Source organism: Ovis canadensis, chromosome 7, assembly GCF_042477335.2.
Source record: "Ovis canadensis isolate MfBH-ARS-UI-01 breed Bighorn chromosome 7, ARS-UI_OviCan_v2, whole genome shotgun sequence".
Lineage (NCBI taxonomy): Eukaryota > Metazoa > Chordata > Mammalia > Artiodactyla > Bovidae > Ovis > Ovis canadensis.
The window spans coordinates 9,469,428-9,491,949 of record NC_091251.1 but is presented as its reverse complement, the minus strand read 5'-3'; positions in this window follow the sequence as shown (position 1 = coordinate 9,491,949).

The window sequence follows — 22,522 nt, the reverse complement described above, 5'->3', positions numbered from 1 at the left end:
CACGCGGCGGACTGGGTGACACTGTGCTAGCGCTCTGGAGGAAAGCGCAATGCATGCCCGCATTCGAGACGAGGACTGACTTCCCTGGGGAGACTCCAGAAGTACCCCTAGATCCATGTCAGCACTGGAGAGGAATCCTCAGGTTCCGGCCCCGACTCCACACAAGGTCTTAGGCTCCGGCATCGACGGGAGAGTAATCCCGAGACGCCCCCGAGGAACTCGCATGGGGCCTGGCCTTTCCTGAGGCCACCAGAGCGGTTCCCTGAGGTCCCCGTCGTAAGTCGAGAGCACCTGCCGCAACTCGAGAAAATCCAGGAGGTTTTGCCCTCCAGGCGCGATGAGGCCCATTTCCGCTGAGGCTTCTCGAGGCCAATCACATCTAACCACTGGAACTTCCAAAGGGTCCTTCACACCCTTGCTGCAACTCAAGAAGTTCCCCGACATACCCGTCTGCACTCGAGAGGAAGCACGTGGTGTCCCGCACACATCCAAAGGAGACCCGTTTCCGCCTCCTAGCTCGAGATGAGGGATCCTTTCCCTGTTTCGTAGGGAAAGAATTCCCGGCGTTCCCGTCGCATCTCAAGAGGAGGCGCTCTCCACAGGAAAGGCGAGAGTAACTCCAGGGTCATGCCACCATTCCAAGAGTCCCCCAGATGTGTCAGTCCATTCCAGAGGAACCTGTTTTCCCTGCACTACCTTGACGTTCAAGCCGAGGATCGACTCCCACCACGTGTGCACGTGGGACAGCCCTGTGGGAAAGCCTCGTGTGAAAGCCTCGTGGGAAAGACTCGAGGGAAAACCATAGATCCTTTGTTCCACGCGGCGGACTGCGTGACACTGCTGCTACCGCTCTGGAGGAAATCGCAAGTGCATGCCCGCATTCGAGACGAGGACTGACTCCCCTGGGGAGACTCCAGAAGTACCCCAAGATCCATGTCAGCACTGGAGAGGAATCCTCAGGTTCCGGCCCCAACTCCACACAAGGTCTTAGGCCCCGGCATCGAACTGAGAGGAATCCCGAGAGGCCCCCGAGGAACTCGCATGGGGACTGGCCTTTCCTGAGGCCACCAGAGCGGGTCCCTGAGGTCCCCGTCGTAAGTCGAGAGCACCTGCCGCAACTCGAGAAAATCCAGGAGGTTTTGCCCTCCAGGCGAGATGAGGCCCATTTCCGCTGAAGCTTCTCGAGGCGAATCACATTTAACCACTGGAAATTCCAAAGGGTCCTTCACACCCTTGCTGCAACTCAAGAAGTTCCCCGACATACCCGTCTGCACTCGAGAGGAAGCACGTGGTGTCCCGCACACATCCAGGGGAGACCCGTTTCCGCCTCCTAGCTCGAGATGAGGGATCCTTTCCTTGTTTCGTAGGGAAAGAATTCCCGGCGTTCCCGTGGCATCTCAAGAGGAGGCGCTCTCCACAGGAAAGGCGAGAGGAACTCCAGGGTCATGCCACCATTCCAAGAGTCCCCCAGATGTGTCAGTCCATTCCAGAGGAACCTGTTTTCCCTGCACTGCCTTGACGTTCAAGCCGAGGATCGACTCCCACCACGTGTGCACGTGGGACAGCCCTGTGGGAAAGCCTCGTGGGAAAGCCTCGTGGGAAAGACTCGAGGGAAAACCATAGATCCTTTGATCCACGCGGCGGACTGCGTGACACTGCTGCTACCGCTCTGGAGGAAAGCGCAAGTGCATGCCCGCATTCGAGACGAGGACTGACTCCCCTGGGGAGACTCCAGAAGTACCCCAAGATCCATGTCAGCACTGGAGAGGAATCCTCAGGTTCCGGCCCCAACTCCACACAAGGTCTTAGGCCCCGGCATCGACGGGAGAGGAATCCCGAGAGGCCCCCGAGGAACTCGCATGGGGACTGGCCTTTCCTGAGGCCACCAGAGCGGGTCCCTGAGGTCCCCGTCGTAAGTCGAGAGCACCTGCCGCAACTCGAGAAAATCCAGGAGGTTTTGCCCTCCAGGCGAGATGAGGCCCATTTCCGCTGAGGCTTCTCGAGGCCAATCACATCTAACCACTGGAACTTCCAAAGGGTCCTTCACACCCTTGCTGCAACTCAAGAAGTTCCCCGACATACCCGTCTGCACTCGAGAGGAAGCACGTGGTGTCCCGCACACATCCAGGGGAGACCCGTTTCCGCCTCCTAGCTCGAGATGAGGGATCCTTTCCCTGTTTCGTAGGGAAAGAATTCCCGGCGTTCCCGTCGCATCTCAATAGGAGGCGCTCTCCACAGGAAAGGCGAGAGGAACTCCAGGGTCGTGCCACCATTCCAAGAGTCCCCCAGATGTGTCAGTCCATTCCAGAGGAACCTTTTTTCCCTGCACTGCCTTGACGTTCAAGCCGAGGATCGACTCCCACCACGTGTGCACGTGGGACAGCCCTGTGGGAAAGCCTCGTGGGAAAGCCTCGTGGGAAAGACTCGAGGGAAAACAATAGATCCTTTGTTCCACGCGGCGGACTGCGTGACACTGCTGCTACCGCTCTGGAGGAAAGCGCAAGTGCATGCCCGCATTCGAGACGAGGACTGACTCCCCTGGGGAGACTCCAGAAGTACCCCAAGATCCATGTCAGCACTGGAGAGGAATCCTCAGGTTCCGGCCCCGACTCCACACAAGGTCTTAGGCCCCGGCATCGACGGGAGAGGAATCCCGAGAGGCCCCCGAGGAACTCGCATGGGGACTGGCCTTTCCTGAGGCCACCAGAGCGGGTCCCTGAGGTCCCCGTCGTAAGTCGAGAGCACCTGCCGCAACTCGAAAAAATCCAGGAGGTATTGCCCTCCAGGCGCGATGAGGCCCATTTCCGCTGAGGCTTCTCGAGGCTAATCTCGTCTCACCACTGGAACTTCCAAAGGGTCCTTCACACCCTTGCTGCAACTCAAGAAGTTCCCCGACATACCCGTCTCCACTCGAGAGGAAGCACGTGGGTCCCGCACACATCCAGGGGAGCCCCGTTTCCGCCTCCTAGCTCGAGATGAGGGATCCTTTCCCTGTTTCGTAGGGAAAGAATTCCCGGTGTTCCCTTCGCATCTCAAGAGGAGGCGCTCTCCACAGGAAAGGCGAGAGGAACTCCAGGGTCATGCCACCATTCCAAGAGTCCCCCAGATGTGTCAGTCCATTCCAGAGGAACCTGTTTTCCCTGCACTGCCTTGACGTTCAAGCCGAGGATCGACTCCCACCACGTGTGCACGTGGGACAGCCCTGTGGGAAAGCCTCGTGGGAAAGCCTCGTGGGAAAGACTCGAGGGAAAACCATAGATCCTTTGATCCACGCGGCGGACTGCGTGACACTGCTGCTACCGCTCTGGAGGAAAGCGCAAGTGCATGCCCGCATTCGAGACGAGGACTGACTCCCCTGGGGAGACTCCAGAAGTACCCCAAGATCCATGTCAGCACTGGAGAGGAATCCTCAGGTTCCGGCCCCGACTCCACACAAGGTCTTAGGACCCGGCATCGACCTGAGAGGAATCCCCAGAGGCCCCCGAGGAACTCGCATGGGGACTGGCCTTTCCTGAGTCCACCAGAGCGGGTCCCTGAGGTCCCCGTCGTAAGTCCAGAGCACCTGCCACAACTCGAGAAAATCCAGGAGGTTTTGCCCTCCAGTCGAGATGAGGCCCATTTCCGCTGAGGCTTCTCGAGGCGAATCACATTTAACCACTGGGTCTTACAAAGGGTCCTTCACACCCTTGCTGCAACTCAAGCAGTTCCCCGACATACCCGTCTGCACTCGAGAGGAAGCACGTGGTGTCCCGCACACATCCAGGGGAGACCCGTTTCCGCCTCCTATCTCGAGATGAGGGATCCTTTCCCTGTTTCGTAGGGAAAGAATTCCCGGCGTTCCCGTCGCATCTCAAGAGGAGGCGCTCTCCACAGGAAAGGCGAGAGGAACTCCAGGGTCATGCCACGATTCCAAGAGTCCCCCAGATGTGTCAGTCCATTCCAGAGGAACCTGTTTTCCCTGCACTGCCTTGACGTTCAAGCCGAGGATCAACTCCCACCACGTGTGCACGTGGGACAGGCCTGTGGGAAAGCCTCGTGGGAAAGCCTCGTGGGAAAGACTCGAGGGAAAACCATAGATCCTTTGATCCACGCGGCGGACTGCGTGACACTGCTGCTCCCGCTCTGGAGGAAATCGCAAGTGCATGCCCGCATTCGAGACGAGGACTGACTCCCCTAGGGAGACTCCAGAAGTACCCCAAGATCCATGTCAGCACTGGAGAGGAATCCTCAGGTTCCGGCCCCGACTCCACACAAGGTCTTAGGCCCCGGCATCGACCTGAGAGGAATCCCGAGAGGCCCCCGAGGAACTCGCATGGGGACTGGCTTTTCCTGAGGCCACCAGAACGGGTCCCTGAGGTCCCCGTCGTAAGTCGAGAGCACATGCCGCAACTCGAGAAAATCCAGGAGGTTTTGCCCTCCAGGCGAGATGAGGCCCATTTCCGCTGAGGCTTCTCGAGGCCAATCACATCTAACCACTGGAACTTCCAAAGGGTCCTTCACACCCTTGCTGCAACTCAAGAAGTTCCCCGACATACCCGTCTGCACTCGAGAGGAAGCACGTGGTGTCCCGCACACATCCAGGGGAGACCCGTTTCCGCCTCCTAGCTCGAGATGAGGGATCCTTTCCTTGTTTCGTAGGGAAAGAATTCCCGGCGTTCCCGTCGCATCTCAAGAGGAGGCGCTCTCCACAGGAAAGGCGAGAGGAACTCCAGGGTCATGCCACCATTCCAAGAGTCCCCCAGATGTGTCAGTCCATTCCAGAGGAACCTGTTTTCCCTGCACTGCCTTGACGTTCTAGCCGAGGATCGACTCCCACCACGTGTGCACGTGGGACAGGCCTGTGGGAAAGCCTCGTGGGAAAGCCTCGTGGGAAACACTCGAGGGAAAACCATAGATCCTTTGTTCCACGCGGCGGACTGCGTGACACTGCTGCTACCGCTCTGGAGGAAATCGCAAGTGCATGCCCGCATTCGAGACGAGGACTGACTCCCCTGGGGAGACTCCAGAAGTACCCCAAGATCCATGTCAGCACTGGAGAGGAATCCTCAGGTTCCGGCCCCGACTCCACACAAGGTCTTAGGCCCCGGCATCGACCTGAGAGGATTCCCGAGAGGCCCCCGAGGAACTCGCATGGGGAATGGCCTTTCCTGAGGCCACCAGAGCGGGTCCCTGAGGTCCCCGTCGTACGTCGAGAGCACTTGCCGCAACTCGAGAAAATCCAGGAGGTTTTGCCCTCCAGGCGAGATGAGGCCCATTTCCGCTGAGGCTTCTCGAGGCCAATCACATCTAACCACTGGAACTTCCAAAGGGTCCTTCACACCCTTGCTGCAACTCAAGAAGTTCCCCGACATACCCGTCTGCACTCGAGAGGAAACACGTGGTGTCCCGCACACATCCAGGGGAGACCCGTTTCCGCCTCCTAACTCGAGATGAGGGATCCTTTCCCTGTTTCGTAGGGAAAGAATTCCCCGCGTTCCCGTCGCATCTCAAGAGGAGGCGCTCTCCACAGGAAAGGCGAGAGGAACTCCAGGGTCGTGCCACCATTCCAAGAGTCCCCCAGATGTGTCAGTCCATTCCAGAGGAACCTGTTTTCCCTGCACTGCCTTGACGTTCAAGCCGAGGATCGACTCCCACCACGTGTGCACGTGGGACAGCCCTGTGGGAAAGCCTCGTGGGAAAGCCTCGTGGGAAAGACTCGAGGGAAAACCATAGATCCTTTGATCCACGCGGCGGACTGCGTGACACTGCTGCTACCGCTCTGGAGGAAAGCACAAGTGCATGCCCGCATTCGAGACGAGGACTGACTCCCCTGGGGAGACTCCAGAAGTACCCCAAGATCCATGTCAGCACTGGAGAGGAATCCTCAGGTTCCGGCCCCGACTCCACACAAGGTCTTAGGCCCCGGCATCGACGGGAGAGGAATCCCGAGAGGCCCCCGAGGAACTCGCATGGGGACTGGCCTTTCCTGAGGCCACCAGAGCGGGTCCCTGAGGTCCCCGTCGTAAGTCGAGAGCACCTGCCGCAACTCGAGAAAATCCAGGAGGTTTTGCCCTCCAGGCGAGATGAGGCCCATTTCCGCTGAGGCTTCTCGAGGCTAATCACGGCTAACCACTGGAACTTCCAAAGGGTCCTTCACACCCTTGCTGCAACTCAAGAAGTTCCCCGACATACCCGTCTCCACTCGAGAGGAAGCACGTGGGTCACGCACACATCCAGGGGAGCCCCGTTTCCGCCTCCTAGCTCGAGATGAGAGATCCTTTCCCTGTTTCGTAGGGAAAGAATTCCCGGCGTTCCCGTCGCATCTCAAGAGGAGGCGCTCTCCACAGGAAAGGCGAGAGGAACTCCAGGGTCGTGCCACCATTCCAAGAGTCCCCCAGATGTGTCAGTCCATTCCCGAGGAACCTGTTTTCCCTGCACTGCCTTGACGTTCAAGCCGAGGATGGACTCCCACCACGTGTGCACGTGGGACAGCCCTGTGGGAAAGCCTCGTGGGAAAGCCTCGTGGGAAAGACTCGAGGGAAAACCATAGATCCTTTGATCCACGCGGCGGACTGCGTGACACTGCTGCTACCGCTCTGGAGGAAAGCGCAAGTGCATGCCCGCATTCGAGACGAGGACTGACTCCCCTGGGGAGACTCCAGAAGTACCCCAAGATCCATGTCAGCACTGGAGAGGAATCCTCAGGTTCCGGCCCCGACTCCACACAAGGTCTTAGGCCCCGGCATCGACGGGAGAGGAATCCCGAGAGGCCCCCGAGGAACTCGCATGGGGACTGGCCTTTCCTGAGGCCACCAGAGCGGGTCCCTGAGGTCCCCGTCGTAAGTCGAGAGCACCTGCCGCAACTCGAGAAAATCCAGGAGGTTTTGCCCTCCAGGCGAGATGAGGCCCATTTCCGCTGAGGCTTCTCGAGGCTAATCACGTCTAACCACTGGAACTTCCAAAGGGTCCTTCACACCCTTGCTGCAACTCAAGAAGTTCCCCGACATACCCGTCTCCACTCGAGAGGAAGCACGTGGGTCACGCACACATCCAAGGGAGCCCCGTTTCCGCCTCCTAGCTCGAGATGAGGGATCCTTTCCCTGTTTCGTAGGGAAAGAATTCCCAGCGTTCCCGTCGCATCTCAAGAGGAGGCGCTCTCCACAGGAAAGGCGAGAGGAACTCCAGGGTCGTGCCACCATTCCAAGAGTCACCCAGATGTGTCAGTCCATTCCAGAGGAACCTGTTTTCCCTGCACTGCCTTGACGTTCAAGCCGAGGATCGACTCCCACCACGTGTGCACGTGGGACAGCCCTGTGGGAAAGCCTCGTGGGAAAGCCTCATGGGAAAGACTCGAGGGAAAACCATAGATCCTTTGATCCACGCGGCGGACTGCCTGACACTGCTGCTACCGCTCTGGAGGAAAGCGCAAGTGCATGCCCGCATTCGAGACGAGGACTGACTCCCCTGGGGAGACTCCAGAAGTACCCCAAGATCCATGTCAGCACTGGAGAGGAATCCTCAGGTTCCGGCCACGACTCCACACAAGGTCTTAGGCCGCGGCATCGACGGGAGAGGAATCCCGAGAGGCCCCCGAGGAACTCGCATGGGGACTGGCCTTTCCTGAGGCCACCAGAGCGGGTCCCTGAGGTCCCCGTCGTAAGTCGAGAGCACCTGCCGCAACTCGAGAAAATCCAGGAGGTTTTGCCCTCCAGGCGAGATGAGGCCCATTTCCGCTGAGGCTTTTCGAGGCCAATCCATCTAACCACTGGAACTTCCAAAGGGCCCTTCACACCCTTGCTGCAACTCAAGAAGTTCCCCGACATACCCGTCTCCACTCGAGAGGAAGCACGTGGTGTCCCGCACACATCCAGGGGAGCCCCGTTTCCGCCTCCTAGCTCGAGATGAGGGATCCTTTCCCTCTTTCTTAGGGAAAGAATTCCCGGCGTTCCCGTCGCATCTCAAGAGGAGGCGCTCTCCACAGGAAAGGCGAGAGGAACTCCAGGGTCGTGACACCATTCCAAGAGTCCCCCAGATGTGTCAGTCCATTCCAGAGGAACCTGTTTTCCCTGCACTGCCTTGACGTTCAAGCCGAGGATCGACTCCCACCACGTGTGCACGTGGGACAGCCCTGTGGGAAAGCCTCGTGGGAAAGCCTCGTGGGAAAGACTCGAGGGAAAACCATAGATCCTTTGTTCCACGTGGCAGACTGCGTGACACTGCTGCTACCGCTCTGGAGGAAAGCGCAAGTGCATGCCCGCATTCGAGACGAGGACTGACTCCCCTGGGGAGACTCCAGTAGTACCCCAAGATCCATGTCAGCACTGGAGAGGAATCCTCAGGTTCCGGCCCCGACTCCACACAAGGTCTTAGGCCCCGGCAACGACCTGAGAGGAATCCCCAGAGGCCCCCGAGCAACTCGCATGGGGACTGGCCTTTCCTGAGGCCACCAGAGCGGGTCCCTGAGGTCCCCGTCGTAAGTCCAGAGCACCTGCCACAACTCGAGAAAATCCAGGAGGTTTTGCCCTCCAGGCGAGATGAGGCCCATTTCCGCTGAGGCTTCTCGAGGCTAATCACGTCTAACCACTCGAACTTCCAAAGGGTCCTTCACACCCTTGCTGCAACTCAAGAAGTTCCCCGACAAACCCGTCTGCACTCGAGAGGAAGCACGTGGTGTCCCGCACACATCCAGGGGAGACCCGTTTCCGCCTCCTAGCTCGAGATGAGGGATCCTTTCCCTGTTTCGTAGGGAAAGAATTCCCGGCGTTCCCGTCGCATCTCAAGAGGAGGCGCTCTCCACAGGAAAGGCGAGAGGAACTCCAGGGTCATGCCACCATTCCAAGAGTCCCCCAGATGTGTCAGTCCATTCCAGAGGAACCTGTTTTCCCTGCACTGCCTTGACGTTCAAGCCGAGGATCGACTCCCACCACGTGTGCACGTGGGACAGCCCTGTGGGAAAGCCTCGTGGGAAAGCCTCGTGGGAAACACTCGAGGGAAAACCATAGATCCTTTGTTCCACGCGGCGGACTGCGTGACACTGCTGCTACCGCTCTGGAGGAAATCGCAAGTGCATGCCCGCATTCTAGACGAGGACTGACTCCCCTGGGGAGACTCCAGAAGTACCCCAAGATCCATGTCAGCACTGGAGAGGAATCCTCAGGTTCCGGCCCCGACTCCACACAAGGTCTTAGGCCCCGGCATCGACCTGAGAGGATTCCCGAGAGGCCCCCGAGGAACTCGCATGGGGAATGGCCTTTCCTGAGGCCACCAGAGCGGGTCCCTGAGGTCCCCGTCGTACGTCGAGAGCACTTGCCGCAACTCGAGAAAATCCAGGAGGTTTTGCACTCCAGGCGAGATGAGGCCCATTTCCGCTGAGGCTTCTCGAGGCCAATCACATCTAACCACTGGAACTTCCAAAGGGTCCTTCACACCCTTGCTGCAACTCAAGAAGTTCCCCGACATACCCGTCTGCACTCGAGAGGAAACACGTGGTGTCCCGCACACATCCAGGGGAGACCCGTTTCCGCCTCCTAACTCGAGATGAGGGATCCTTTCCCTGTTTCGTAGGGAAAGAATTCCCCGCGTTCCCGTCGCATCTCAAGAGGAGGCGCTCTCCACAGGAAAGGCGAGAGGAACTCCAGGGTCGTGCCACCATTCCAAGAGTCCCCCAGATGTGTCAGTCCATTCCAGAGGAACCTGTTTTCCCTGCACTGCCTTGACGTTCAAGCCGAGGATCGACTCCCACCACGTGTGCACGTGGGACAGCCCTGTGGGAAAGCCTCGTGGGAAAGCCTCGTGGGAAAGACTCGAGGGAAAACCATAGATCCTTTGTTCCACGCGGCGGACTGCGTGACACTGCTGCTACCGCTCTGGAGGAAAGCGCAAGTGCATGCCCGCATTCGAGACGAGGACTGACTCCCCTGGGGAGACTCCAGAAGTACCCCAAAATCCATGTCAGCACTGGAGAGGAATCCTCAGGTTCCGGCCCCGACTCCACACAAGGTCTTAGGCCCCGGCATCGACCTGAGAGGAATCCCCAGAGGCCCCCGAGGAACTCGCATGGGGACTGGCCTTTCCTGAGGCCACCAGAGCGGGTCCCTGAGGTCCCCGTCGTAAATCCAGAGCACCTGCCACAACTCGAGAAAATCCAGGAGGTTTTGCCCTCCAGGCGAGATGAGGCCCATTTCCGATGAGGCTTCTCGAGGCGAATCACATTTAACCACTGGAACTTGCAAAGGGTCCTTCACACCCTTGCTGCAACTCAAGAAGTTCCCGGACATACCCGTCTGCACTCGAGAGGAAGCACGTGGTGTCCCGCACACATCCAGGGGAGCCCCGTTTCCTCCTCCTAGCTCGAGATGAGGTATCCTTTCCCTGTTTCGTAGGGAAAGAATTCCCGGCGTTCCCGTCGCATCTCAAGAGGAGGCGCTCTCCACAGGAAAGGCGAGAGGAACTCCAGGGTCATGCCACCATTCCAAGAGTCCCCCAGATGTGTCAGTCCATTCCAGAGGAACCTGTTTTCCCTGCACTGCCTTGACGTTCAAGCCGAGGATCAACTCCCACCACGTGTGCACGTGGGACAGGCCTGTGGGAAAGCCTCGTGGGAAAGCCTCGTGGGAAAGACTCGAGGGAAAACCATAGATCCTTTGATCCACGCGGCGGACTGCGTGACACTGCTGCTACCGCTCTGGAGGAAAGCGCAAGTGCATGCCCGCATTCGAGACGAGGACTGACTCCCCTGGGGAGACTCCAGAAGTACCCCAAGATCCATGTCAGCACTGGAGAGGAATCCTCAGGTTCCGGCCCCGACTCCACACAAGGTCTTAGGCCCCGGCATCGACGGGAGAGGAATCCCGAGAGGCCCCCGAGGAACTCGCATGGGGACTGGCCTTTCCTGAGGCCACCAGAGCGGGTCCCTGAGGTCCCCGTCGTAAGTCGAGAGCACCTGCCGCAACTCGAGAAAATCCAGGAGGTTTTGCCCTCCAGGCGAGATGAGGCCCATTTCCGCTGAGGCTTCTCGAGGCCAATCACATCTAACCACTGGAACTTCCAAAGGGTCCTTCACACCCTTGCTGCAACTCAAGAAGTTCCCCGACATACCCGTCTGCACTCGAGAGGAAGCATGTGGTGTCCCGCACACATCCAGGGGAGACCCGTTTCCGCCTCCTAGCTCGAGATGAGGGATCCTTTCCCTGTTTCGTAGGGAAAGAATTCCCGGCGTTCCCGTCGCATCTCAATAGGAGGCGCTCTCCACAGGAAAGGCGAGAGGAACTCCAGGGTCGTGCCACCATTCCAAGAGTCCCCCAGATGTGTCAGTCCATTCCAGAGGAACCTGTTTTCCCTGCACTGCCTTGACGTTCAAGCCGAGGATCGACTCCCACCACGTGTGCACGTGGGACAGCCCTGTGGGAAAGCCTCGTGGGAAAGCCTCGTGGGAAAGACTCGAGGGAAAACAATAGATCCTTTGTTCCACGCGGCGGACTGCGTGACACTGCTGCTACCGCTCTGGAGGAAAGCGCAAGTGCATGCCCGCATTCGAGACGAGGACTGACTCCCCTGGGGAGACTCCAGAAGTACCCCAAGATCCATGTCAGCACTGGAGAGGAATCCTCAGGTTCCGGCCCCGACTCCACACAAGGTCTTAGGCCCCGGCATCGACGGGAGAGGAATCCCGAGAGGCCCCCGAGGAACTCGCATGGGGACTGGCCTTTCCTGAGGCCACCAGAGCGGGTCCCTGAGGTCCCCGTCGTAAGTCGAGAGCACCTGCCACAACTCGAAAAAATCCAGGAGGTATTGCCCTCCAGGCGCGATGAGGCCCATTTCCGCTGAGGCTTCTCGAGGCTAATCTCGTCTCACCACTGGAACTTCCAAAGGGTCCTTCACACCCTTGCTGCAACTCAAGAAGTTCCCCGACATACCCGTCTCCACTCGAGAGGAAGCACGTGGGTCCCGCACACATCCAGGGGAGCCCCGTTTCCGCCTCCTAGCTCGAGATGAGGGATCCTTTCCCTGTTTCGTAGGGAAAGAATTCCCGGTGTTCCCTTCGCATCTCAAGAGGAGGCGCTCTCCACAGGAAAGGCGAGAGGAACTCCAGGGTCATGCCACCATTCCAAGAGTCCCCCAGATGTGTCAGTCCATTCCAGAGGAACCTGTTTTCCCTGCACTGCCTTGACGTTCAAGCCGAGGATCGACTCCCACCACGTGTGCACGTGGGACAGCCCTGTGGGAAAGCCTCGTGGGAAAGCCTCGTGGGAAAGACTCGAGGGAAAACCATAGATCCTTTGATCCACGCGGCGGACTGCGTGACACTGCTGCTACCGCTCTGGAGGAAAGCGCAAGTGCATGCCCGCATTCGAGACGAGGACTGACTCCCCTGGGGAGACTCCAGAAGTACCCCAAGATCCATGTCAGCACTGGAGAGGAATCCTCAGGTTCCGGCCCCGACTCCACACAAGGTCTTAGGACCCGGCATCGACCTGAGAGGAATCCCCAGAGGCCCCCGAGGAACTCGCATGGGGACTGGCCTTTCCTGAGGCCACCAGAGCGGGTCCCTGAGGTCCCCGTCGTAAGTCCAGAGCACCTGCCACAACTCGAGAAAATCCAGGAGGTTTTGCCCTCCAGTCGAGATGAGGCCCATTTCCGCTGATGCTTCTCGAGGCGAATCACATTTAACCACTGGGTCTTACAAAGGGTCCTTCACACCCTCGCTGCAACTCAAGCAGTTCCCCGACATACCCGTCTGCTCTCGAGAGGAAGCACGTGGTGTCCCGCACACATCCAGGGGAGACCCGTTTCCGCCTCCTATCTCGAGATGAGGGATCCTTTCCCTGTTTCGTAGGGAAAGAATTCCCGGCGTTCCCGTCGCATCTCAAGAGGAGGCGCTCTCCACAGGAAAGGCGAGAGGAACTCCAGGGTCATGCCACGATTCCAAGAGTCCCCCAGATGTGTCAGTCCATTCCAGAGGAACCTGTTTTCCCTGCACTGCCTTGACGTTCAAGCCGAGGATCAACTCCCACCACGTGTGCACGTGGGACAGGCCTGTGGGAAAGCCTCGTGGGAAAGCCTCGTGGGAAAGACTCGAGGGAAAACCATAGATCCTTTGATCCACGCGGCGGACTGCGTGACACTGCTGCTCCCGCTCTGGAGGAAATCGCAAGTGCATGCCCGCATTCGAGACGAGGACTGACTCCCCTAGGGAGACTCCAGAAGTACCCCAAGATCCATGTCAGCACTGGAGAGGAATCCTCAGGTTCCGGCCCCGACTCCACACAAGGTCTTAGGCCCCGGCATCGACCTGAGAGGAATCCCGAGAGGCCCCCGAGGAACTCGCATGGGGACTGGCCTTTCCTGAGGCCACCAGAACGGGTCCCTGAGGTCCCCGTCGTAAGTCGAGAGCACATGCCGCAACTCGAGAAAATCCAGGAGGTTTTGCCCTCCAGGCGAGATGAGGCCCATTTCCGCTGAGGCTTCTCGAGGCCAATCACATCTAACCACTGGAACTTCCAAAGGGTCCTTCACACCCTTGCTGCAACTCAAGAAGTTCCCCGACATACCCGTCTGCACTCGAGAGGAAGCACGTGGTGTCCCGCACACATCCAGGGGAGACCCGTTTCCGCCTCCTAGCTCGAGATGAGGGATCCTTTCCTTGTTTCGTAGGGAAAGAATTCCCGGCGTTCCCGTCGCATCTCAAGAGGAGGCGCTCTCCACAGGAAAGGCGAGAGGAACTTCAGGGTCATGCCACCATTCCAAGAGTCCCCCAGATGTGTCAGTCCATTCCAGAGGAACCTGTTTTCCCTGCACTGCCTTGACGTTCAAGCCGAGGATCGACTCCCACCACGTGTGCACGTGGGACAGGCCTGTGGGAAAGCCTCGTGGGAAAGCCTCGTGGGAAACACTCGAGGGAAAACCATAGATCCTTTGTTCCACGCGGCGGACTGCGTGACACTGCTGCTACCGCTCTGGAGGAAATCGCAAGTGCATGCCCGCATTCGAGACGAGGACTGACTCCCCTGGGGAGACTCCAGAAGTACCCCAAGATCCATGTCAGCACTGGAGAGGAATCCTCAGGTTCCGGCCCCGACTCCACACAAGGTCTTAGGCCCCGGCATCGACCTGAGAGGATTCCCGAGAGGCCCCCGAGGAACTCGCATGGGGACTGGCCTTTCCTGAGGCCACCAGAGCGGGTCCCTGAGGTCCCCGTCGTACGTCGAGAGCACTTGCCGCAACTCGAGAAAATCCAGGAGGTTTTGCCCTCCAGACGAGATGAGGCCCATTTCCGCTGAGGCTTCTCGAGGCCAATCACATCTAACCACTGGAACTTCCAAAGGGTCCTTCACACCCTTGCTGCAACTCAAGATGTTCCCCGACATACCCGTCTGCACTCGAGAGGAAACACGTGGTGTCCCGCACACATCCAGGGGAGACCCGTTTCCGCCTCCTAACTCGAGATGAGGTATCCTTTCCCTGTTTCGTAGGGAAAGAATTCCCGGCGTTCCCGTCGCATCTCAAGAGGAGGCGCTCTCCACAGGAAAGGCGAGAGGAACTCCAGGGTCATGCCACCATTCCAAGAGTCCCCCAGATGTGTCAGTCCATTCCAGAGGAACCTGTTTTCCCTGCACTGCCTTGACGTTCAAGCCGAGGATCGACTCCCACCACGTGTGCACGTGGGACAGGCCTGTGGGAAAGCCTCGTGGGAAAGACTCGAGGGAAAACCATAGATCCTTTGTTCCACGTGGCGGACTGCGTGACACTGCTGCTACCGCTCTGGAGGAAATCCCAAGTGCATGCCCGCATTCGAGACGAGGACTGACTCCCCTGGGGAGACTCCAGAAGTACCCCAAGATCCATGTCAGCACTGGAGAGGAATCCTCAGGTTCCGGCCCCGACTCCACACAAGGTCTTAGGCCCCGGCATCGACCTGAGAGGAATCCCGAGAGGACCCCGAGGAACTCGCATGGGGACTGGCCTTTCCTGAGGCCACCAGAGCGGGTCCCTGAGGTCCCCATCGTAAGTCGAGAGCACTTGCCGCAACTCGAAAAAATCCAGGAGGTTTTGCCCTCCAGGAGCGATGAGGCCCATTTCCGCTGAGGCTTCTCGAGGCTAATCTCGTCTAACCACTGGAACTTCCAAAGGGTCCTTCACATCCTTGCTGCAACTCAAGAAGTTCCCCGACATACCCGTCTCCACTCGAGAGGAAGCACGTGGTGTCCCGCACACATCCAGGGGAGACCCGTTTCCGCCTCCTAGCTCGAGATGAGGGATCCTTTCCCTGTTTCGTAGGGAAAGAATTCCCGGTGTTCCCTTCGCATCTCAAGAGGAGGCACTCTCCACAGGAAAGGCGAGAGGAACTCCAGGGTCGTGCCACCATTCCAAGAGTCCCCCAGATGTGTCAGTCCATTCCAGAGGAACCTGTTTTTCCTGCACTGCCTTGACGTTAAAGCCGAGGATCGACTCCCACCACGTGTGCACGTGGGACAGCCCTGTGGGAAAGCCTCGTGGGAAAGCCTCGTGGGAAAGACTCGAGGGAAAACCATAGATCCTTTGATCCACGCGGCGGACTGCGTGACACTGCTGCTACCGCTCTGGAGGAAAGCACAAGTGCATGCCCGCATTCGAGACGAGGACTGACTCCCCTGGGGAGACTCCAGAAGTACCCCAAGATCCATGTCAGCACTGGAGAGGAATCCTCAGGTTCCGGCCCCGACTCCACACAAGGTCTTAGGCCCCGGCATCGACGGGAGAGGAATCCCGAGAGGCCCCCGAGGAACTCGCATGGGGACTGGCCTTTCCTGAGGCCACCAGAGCGGGTCCCTGAGGTCCCCGTCGTAAGTCGAGAGCACCTGCCGCAACTCGAAAAAATCCAGGAGGTTTTGCCCTCCAGGCGACATGAGGCCCATTTCCGCTGAGGCTTCTCGAGGCTAATCTCGTCTAACCACTGGAACTTCCAAAGGGTCCTTCACACCCTTGCTGCAACTCAAGAAGTTCCCCGACATACACGTCTCCACTCGAGAGGAAGCACGTGCGTCCCGCACACATCCAGGGGAGCCCCGTTTCCGCCTCCTAGCTCGAGATGAGGGATCCTTTCCCTGTTTCGTAGGGAAAGAATTCCCGGCGTTCCCGTCGCATCTCAAGAGGAGGCGCTCTCCACAGGAAAGGCGAGAGGAACCCCAGGGTCGTGCCACCATTCCAAGAGTCCCCCAGATGTGTCAGTCCATTCCAGAGGAACCTGTTTTCCCTGCACTGCCTTGACGTTCAAGCCGAGGATCGACTCCCACCACGTGTGCACGTGGGACAGCCCTGTGGGAAAGCCTCGTGGGAAAGCCTCGTGGGAAAGACTCGAGGGAAAACCATAGATCCTTTGATCCACGCGGCGGACTGGGTGACACTGTGCTAGCGCTCTGGAGGAAAGCGCAATGCATGCCCGCATTCGAGACGAGGACTGACTTCCCTGGGGAGACTCCAGAAGTACCCCTAGATCCATGTCAGCACTGGAGAGGAATCCTCAGGTTCCGGCCCCGACTCCACACAAGGTCTTAGGCTCCGGCATCGACGGGAGAGTAATCCCGAGACGCCCCCGAGGAACTCGCATGGGGCCTGGCCTTTCCTGAGGCCACCAGAGCGGTTCCCTGAGGTCCCCGTCGTAAGTCGAGAGCACCTGCCGCAACTCGAGAAAATCCAGGAGGTATTGCCCTCCAGGCGAGATGAGGCCCATTTCCGCTGAGGCTTCTCGAGGCCAATCACATCTAACCACTGGAACTTCCAAAGGGTCCTTCACACCCTTGCTGCAACTCAAGAAGTTCCCCGACATACCCGTGTGCACTCGAGAGGAAGCACGTGGTGTCCCGCACACATCCAAAGGAGACCCGTTTCCGCCTCCTAGCTCGAGATGAGGGATCCTTTCCCTGTTTCGTAGGGAAAGAATTCCCGGCGTTCCCGTCGCATCTCAAGAGGAGGCGCTCTCCACAGGAAAGGCGAGAGGAACTCCAGGGTCATGCCACCATTCCAAGAGTCCCCCAGATGTGTCAGTCCATTCCAGAGGAACCTGTTTTCCCTGCACTGCCTTGACGTTCAAGCCGAGGATCGACTCCCACCACGTGTGCACGTGGGACAGCCCTGTGGGAAAGCCTCGTGTGAAAGCCTCGTGGGAAAGACTCGAGGGAAAACCATAGATCCTTTGTTCCACGCGGCGGACTGCGTGACACTGCTGCTACCGCTCTGGAGGAAATCGCAAGTGCATGCCCGCATTCGAGACGAGGACTGACTCCCCTGGGGAGACTCCAGAAGTACCCCAAGATCCATGTCAGCACTGGAGAGGAATCCTCAGGTTCCGGCCCCAACTCCACACAAGGTCTTAGGCCCCGGCATCGAACTGAGAGGAATCCCGAGAGGCCCCCGAGGAACTCGCATGGGGACTGGCCTTTCCTGAGGCCACCAGAGCGGGTCCCTGAGGTCCCCGTCGTAAGTCGAGAGCACCTGCCGCAACTCGAGAAAATCCAGGAGGTTTTGCCCTCCAGGCGAGATGAGGCCCATTTCCGCTGAAGCTTCTCGAGGCGAATCACATTTAACCACTGGAAATTCCAAAGGGTCCTTCACACCCTTGCTGCAACTCAAGAAGTTCCCCGACATACCCGTCTGCACTCGAGAGGAAGCACGTGGTGTCCCGCACACATCCAGGGGAGACCCGTTTCCGCCTCCTAGCTCGAGATGAGGGATCCTTTCGTTGTTTCGTAGGGAAAGAATTCCCGGCGTTCCCGTGGCATCTCAAGAGGAGGCGCTCTCCACAGGAAAGGCGAGAGGAACTCCAGGGTCATGCCACCATTCCAAGAGTCCCCCAGATGTGTCAGTCCATTCCAGAGGAACCTGTTTTCCCTGCACTGCCTTGACGTTCAAGCCGAGGATCGACTCCCACCACGTGTGCACGTGGGACAGCCCTGTGGGAAAGCCTCGTGGGAAAGCCTCGTGGGAAAGACTCGAGGGAAAACCATAGATCCTTTGATCCACGCGGCGGACTGCGTGACACTGCTGCTACCGCTCTGGAGGAAAGCGCAAGTGCATGCCCGCATTCGAGACGAGGACTGACTCCCCTGGGGAGACTCCAGAAGTACCCCAAGATCCATGTCAGCACTGGAGAGGAATCCTCAGGTTCCGGCCCCGACTCCACACAAGGTCTTAGGCCCCGGCATCGACGGGAGAGGAATCCCGAGAGGCCCCCGAGGAACTCGCATGGGGACTGGCCTTTCCTGAGGCCACCAGAGCGGGTCCCTGAGGTCCCCGTCGTAAGTCGAGAGCACCTGCCGCAACTCGAGAAAATCCAGGAGGTTTTGCCCTCCAGGCGAGATGAGGCCCATTTCCGCTGAGGCTTCTCGAGGCCAATCACATCTAACCACTGGAACTTCCAAAGGGTCCTTCACACCCTTGCTGCAACTCAAGAAGTTCCCCGACATACCCGTCTGCACTCGAGAGGAAGCACGTGGTGTCCCGCACACATCCAGGGGAGACCCGTTTCCGCCTCCTAGCTCGAGATGAGGGATCCTTTCCCTGTTTCGTAGGGAAAGAATTCCCGGCGTTCCCGTCGCATCTCAATAGGAGGCGCTCTCCACAGGAAAGGCGAGAGGAACTCCAGGGTCGTGCCACCATTCCAAGAGTCCCCCAGATGTGTCAGTCCATTCCAGAGGAACCTGTTTTCCCTGCACTGCCTTGACGTTCAAGCCGAGGATCGACTCCCACCACGTGTGCACGTGGGACAGCCCTGTGGGAAAGCCTCGTGGGAAAGCCTCGTGGGAAAGACTCGAGGGAAAACAATAGATCCTTTGTTCCACGCGGCGGACTGCGTGACACTGCTGCTACCGCTCTGGAGGAAAGCGCAAGTGCATGCCCGCATTCGAGACGAGGACTGACTCCCCTGGGGAGACTCCAGAAGTACCCCAAGATCCATGTCAGCACTGGAGAGGAATCCTCAGGTTCCGGCCCCGACTCCACACAAGGTCTTAGGCCCCGGCATCGACGGGAGAGGAATCCCGAGAGGCCCCCGAGGAACTCGCATGGGGACTGGCCTTTCCTGAGGCCACCAGAGCGGGTCCCTGAGGTCCCCGTCGTAAGTCGAGAGCACCTGCCGCAACTCGAAAAAATCCAGGAGGTATTGCCCTCCAGGCGCGATGAGGCCCATTTCCGCTGAGGCTTCTCGAGGCTAATCTCGTCTCACCACTGGAACTTCCAAAGGGTCCTTCACACCCTTGCTGCAACTCAAGAAGTTCCCCGACATACCCGTCTCCACTCGAGAGGAAGCACGTGGGTCCCGCACACATCCAGGGGAGCCCCGTTTCCGCCTCCTAGCTCGAGATGAGGGATCCTTTCCCTGTTTCGTAGGGAAAGAATTCCCGGTGTTCCCTTCGCATCTCAAGAGGAGGCGCTCTCCACAGGAAAGGCGAGAGGAACTCCAGGGTCATGCCACCATTCCAAGAGTCCCCCAGATGTGTCAGTCCATTCCAGAGGAACCTGTTTTCCCTGCACTGCCTTGACGTTCAAGCCGAGGATCGACTCCCACCACGTGTGCACGTGGGACAGCCCTGTGGGAAAGCCTCGTGGGAAAGCCTCGTGGGAAAGACTCGAGGGAAAACCATAGATCCTTTGATCCACGCGGCGGACTGCGTGACACTGCTGCTACCGCTCTGGAGGAAAGCGCAAGTGCATGCCCGCATTCGAGACGAGGACTGACTCCCCTGGGGAGACTCCAGAAGTACCCCAAGATCCATGTCAGCACTGGAGAGGAATCCTCAGGTTCCGGCCCCGACTCCACACAAGGTCTTAGGACCCGGCATCGACCTGAGAGGAATCCCCAGAGGCCCCCGAGGAACTCGCATGGGGACTGGCCTTTCCTGAGGCCACCAGAGCGGGTCCCTGAGGTCCCCGTCGTAAGTCCAGAGCACCTGCCACAACTCGAGAAAATCCAGGAGGTTTTGCCCTCCAGTCGAGATGAGGCCCATTTCCGCTGAGGCTTCTCGAGGCGAATCACATTTAACCACTGGGTCTTACAAAGGGTCCTTCACACCCTTGCTGCAACTCAAGCAGTTCCCCGACATACCCGTCTGCTCTCGAGAGGAAGCACGTGGTGTCCCGCACACATCCAGGGGAGACCCGTTTCCGCCTCCTATCTCGAGATGAGGGATCCTTTCCCTGTTTCGTAGGGAAAGAATTCCCGGCGTTCCCGTCGCATCTCAAGAGGAGGCGCTCTCCACAGGAAAGGCGAGAGGAACTCCAGGGTCATGCCACGATTCCAAGAGTCCCCCAGATGTGTCAGTCCATTCCAGAGGAACCTGTTTTCCCTTCACTGCCTTGACGTTCAAGCCGAGGATCAACTCCCACCACGTGTGCACGTGGGACAGGCCTGTGGGAAAGCCTCGTGGGAAAGCCTCGTGGGAAAGACTCGAGGGAAAACCATAGATCCTTTGATCCACGCGGCGGACTGCGTGACACTGCTGCTCCCGCTCTGGAGGAAATCGCAAGTGCATGCCCGCATTCGAGACGAGGACTGACTCCCCTAGGGAGACTCCAGAAGTACCCCAAGATCCATGTCAGCACTGGAGAGGAATCCTCAGGTTCCGGCCCCGACTCCACACAAGGTCTTAGGCCCCGGCATCGACCTGAGAGGAATCCCGAGAGGCCCCCGAGGAACTCGCATGGGGACTGGCCTTTCCTGAGGCCACCAGAACGGGTCCCTGAGGTCCCCGTCGTAAGTCGAGAGCACATGCCGCAACTCGAGAAAATCCAGGAGGTTTTGCCCTCCAGGCGAGATGAGGCCCATTTCCGCTGAGGCTTCTCGAGGCCAATCACATCTAACCACTGGAACTTCCAAAGGGTCCTTCACACCCTTGCTGCAACTCAAGAAGTTCCCCGACATACCCGTCTGCACTCGAGAGGAAGCACGTGGTGTCCCGCACACATCCAGGGGAGACCCGTTTCCGCCTCCTAGCTCGAGATGAGGGATCCTTTCCTTGTTTCGTAGGGAAAGAATTCCCGGCGTTCCCGTCGCATCTCAAGAGGAGGCGCTCTCCACAGGAAAGGCGAGAGGAACTCCAGGGTCATGCCACCATTCCAAGAGTCCCCCAGATGTGTCAGTCCATTCCAGAGGAACCTGTTTTCCCTGCACTGCCTTGACGTTCAAGCCGAGGATCGACTCCCACCACGTGTGCACGTGGGACAGCCCTGTGGGAAAGCCTCGTGGGAAAGCCTCGTGGGAAACACTCGAGGGAAAACCATAGATCCTTTGTTCCACGGGGCGGACTGCGTGACACTGCTGCTACCGCTCTGGAGGAAATCGCAAGTGCATGCCCGCATTCGAGACGAGGACTGACTCCCCTGGGGAGACTCCAGAAGTACCCCAAGATCCATGTCAGCACTGGAGAGGAATCCTCAGGTTCCGGCCCCGACTCCACACAAGGTCTTAGGCCCCGGCATCGACCTGAGAGGATTCCCGAGAGGCCCCCGAGGAACTCGCATGGGGAATGGCCTTTCCTGAGGCCACCAGAGCGGGTCCCTGAGGTCCCCGTCGTACGTCGAGAGCACTTGCCGCAACTCGAGAAAATCCAGGAGGTTTTTCCCTCCAGGCGAGATGAGGCCCATTTCCGCTGAGGCTTCTCGAGGCCAATCACATCTAACCACTGGAACTTCCAAAGGGTCCTTCACACCCTTGCTGCAACTCAAGAAGTTCCCCGACATACCCGTCTGCACTCGAGAGGAAACACGTGGTGTCCCGCACACATCCAGGGGAGACCCGTTTCCGCCTCCTAACTCGAGATGAGGGATCCTTTCCCTGTTTCGTAGGGAAAGAATTCCCCGCGTTCCCGTCGCATCTCAAGAGGAGGCGCTCTCCACAGGAAAGGCGAGAGGAACTCCAGGGTCGTGCCACCATTCCAAGAGTCCCCCAGATGTGTCAGTCCATTCCAGAGGAACCTGTTTTCCCTGCACTGCCTTGACGTTCAAGCCGAGGATCGACTCCCACCACGTGTGCACGTGGGACAGCCCTGTGGGAAAGCCTCGTGGGAAAGCCTCGTGGGAAAGACTCGAGGGAAAACCATAGATCCTTTGTTCCACGCGGCGGACTGCGTGACACTGCTGCTACCGCTCTGGAGGAAAGCGCAAGTGCATGCCCGCATTCGAGACGAGGACTGACTCCCCTGGGGAGACTCCAGAAGTACCCCAAAATCCATGTCAGCACTGGAGAGGAATCCTCAGGTTCCGGCCCCGACTCCACACAAGGTCTTAGGCCCCGGCATCGACCTGAGAGGAATCCCCAGAGGCGCCCGAGGAACTCGCATGGGGACTGGCCTTTCCTGAGGCCACCAGAGCGGGTCCCTGAGGTCCCCGTCGTAAATCCAGAGCACCTGCCACAACTCGAGAAAATCCAGGAGGTTTTGCCCTCCAGGCGAGATGAGGCCCATTTCCGATGAGGCTTCTCGAGGCGAATCACATTTAACCACTGGAACTTGCAAAGGGTCCTTCACACCCTTGCTGCAACTCAAGAAGTTCCCGGACATACCCGTCTGCACTC